The following is a 2,887-nucleotide window of genomic DNA, read 5'->3' as shown; positions in this document are numbered from 1 at the left end:
TATGGTTCAGAGGAGAAATAAATCCTCTTGCCACTTTGGCCATTTTATTTCACTTCTGTGACCTCGGAGAAGGAGAGAGAAGCGAGAAGCTGAGAACACTGGCCACACCTGTCTGTGAAGATTTCTCCATTATCAATTTGTTCCTCAGCCTGGTATTGAACACTCAGAAAAATGCTTCAGCTCTCTCATCTAAGTCATTGTTTCTGCAGAATAATAAAACTATTTCTAAGGCACAGGCAGTTTAAGGATCAGGCTTTGAAAGAAGGCCTCAGTTTATCTTTCACATCACTGAGGGTCATAGTTCCCATGAGGGCTGTGGCTAGAGAAGGGGCACAATGCAGTGGACTGAGCCTCCTGTTGTCCCCGGGAATCATTCACCCAATCTGCCCTGGGCTAGGCTTTGAAAGCCGCCCCCCCCACCCCCAACTAGAGCTGGCAGTCTGAATTCATGCAGTTTCTGAATCCCAGCACAAGAAATTTAGATATTCCTATTGATTTCATAATGGTCATTTTCATGACCATTTTATATCCATCTATTCATCTGTCCATCCGTTCACCCACCCACCCGTCCATCCATCCATTTATGCATCTATCCATCATCAGTAGTAATATCCCCAGGGTTGCTTCCTTGCTTAAAACAAGAAATCTTGACTGTTGAAATGCATTTCACTACTCTGCCATAGTTTTGAGCATCCTCCCCAAACACGAATCCTTAGGCTATCTCTAGTTTAATTCCACGGTATATTTCCACATCCAGAACAAGGGAGAGCGTATTCACATCTTACTCAATTACTGTCTTCTGTCCTGATCACCCTGCTTTAAAACTGTAATATACTTCCCTTCTTCAGCAAATCCCATTGCCCTTAATCTGTTTTTCATTTTACCATAGTACTTATCACCTCCTAGCCTAACATTAATGCATTTACTTACATTTATGGCCTATTAGCTGTTTCAAGAATGTGAGCTTCATGGGGTAGGGATTTCTGTCTACTCACTGATGTATCCTAAGTGTGTGGCACATGGTAGGTGTTTAGTAAGTATGTGTTTTACTAAATCTTAGGCTCTAAGAGGAAATGACCCTTCAGTGCAGCTTCTCAATACTCAGAGTATTTCTTAACCTCTATACTGGCATTGTAAGAAAGGCAATTCTTCATAGTGTCAGTCTCATATATGCTCCAGGACATTCCACGCACCTGGACCCTGCCCGCCAATTGCCAGCAGTACCTCCTATCATCAAGGTAACATTTTAAAACATCCCTGCACATCTTCAGATCCCTCTTATGGCTCCAACAAGGCTTTGCTTGATAGATACCTCAAGTCTTAGAACAAAACCTTTTTTAAATGTGCAAGTATTTATTTTAATTACTCCTATTTGAAGGCTCTCATTTTTGAAGAACAGCAAAGCATTTTATCATCCACTCTTTCCCTTCCTTAAAGGCTTCAATGGGTTTCGGCAAATTTGTGTCATCCACATGACTGTGTTTTGGAGTTATTCCAGGTACACCAGCAGATTCATCATCAATCCACTTCACCAGCACATTGTACCTTCCTACAATGTGGAAGCCAACTGCACACTGCAACTTACATGAGCAGATAGGGCCAAGGATTAGAGGGCATCCATCAGCTTCCTCCAGGTGGTCGGAGCCCTGCATTAGACATGTGAGCCACAGGCAGTGTCTAGTCCAAATACATGTCCGATCTTATGAGTTAAAATCTCACAAGATTGAAGCAGCAAAACACTAGCTATTTCAGGAATACAATAGTTATCAAAAGCTGAATAGTCGGGGCCAGCCCGGTGGCGCACTGCTACAGTGCGCCGCTTGGGAGCGTGGCGGCGCTCCCGCCGAGGGTTCGGATCCCACATACAGACCGGCCGCTCACTGGCTGAGCGAAGTGCGGGCGTGACACCGAGGGTTGCGATCCATTGCCAGTCACGAAAAAAGACAAAAAGGGAAAAAAAAAAAAAAAGCTGAATAGTCACTTGAAGATATTTTCTGGAGCTTCCTCACATTTCCTTCCCAGTGTGAGCTATAAAAATCACTGCCATACCTGGCAAAGCTGAATGTCCCCACACCACCTGTCAAAGAGGCCTGTCCAAGGACAAAATTCCAGGAGTCTCCTGGGTAAAGATCAATCATTCTTATCCCCACAATGCAGAAGGCATCTTCAGGTTTCTTCTTTTTTAAGAACTTCAGGATGTGCCCTGTATGATTTTGTAGGTTTTGTGTGTTATCATTGACTCTAAAGGAACACCCATTTGCAGAAACAGGAATCAGTTCTAGGAGTTTTACTGTTAAGCCCTAGCAAAATGCTTCACAGTAGCTCTTGAGTCATTTAATATTTTCTTCACTGGTAATTATGGTGTTTCCTAGAGATCCAATGGACTATATATAAATACTACGTTTATTTGAAGTGGGAGTCTTTCTGTAAGGATCATTGAAAAGCTGTTCAAAGTTTTGGGGAGCCTCAGGATGGGTGGTGATCCAACCTGATTGTGAATGTAGGGTAATGGGTCCTAAGAGATCACTGGCTGGCTGGAAGGCTTCATTCATTAAATGCTGTTCCCCAGTACCTAATTTCTCATATTGTGACACAAGTGCTGGGTTCTTTGAGATGAGAGCTGTTTTCAATGTCTGTTCAGAGCACCGTGATGTTTGCATAATGAGAGATCTCTCCCATTCATATCATGTTCCTATGTCGAGGTTTCATCCTTCCATTTGAATAGGTCAAACGAATGTTCCACTGCGAGGCTTTATAAAGATAGAAGACTCCCACTGAAGTTTTTACTTTACAGGTACGGGCATGTCTGGGCCAGGATGGAAAAGTGCTGTGGGCAGTGACCTCACCCCCGACAGGCCTCCATACCACCCATCTGCCTCCCACAGCA

General features: G+C 43.6%; 1 pseudogene; it reads right to left on the bottom strand.

Moving 5' to 3' along the window:
- Positions 1-1,382: 1,382 nt before the first annotated feature.
- On the bottom strand, positions 1,383-2,660 carry LOC103582838 (annotated as a pseudogene).
- Positions 2,661-2,887: the final 227 nt, after the last annotated feature.

This window comes from Galeopterus variegatus, unplaced genomic scaffold (genome assembly GCF_000696425.1).
Source record: "Galeopterus variegatus unplaced genomic scaffold, G_variegatus-3.0.2 Scaffold18114, whole genome shotgun sequence".
In the NCBI taxonomy this organism is placed as follows: domain Eukaryota; kingdom Metazoa; phylum Chordata; class Mammalia; order Dermoptera; family Cynocephalidae; genus Galeopterus; species Galeopterus variegatus.
This window is presented reverse-complemented; position numbering and strand designations above follow the sequence as displayed.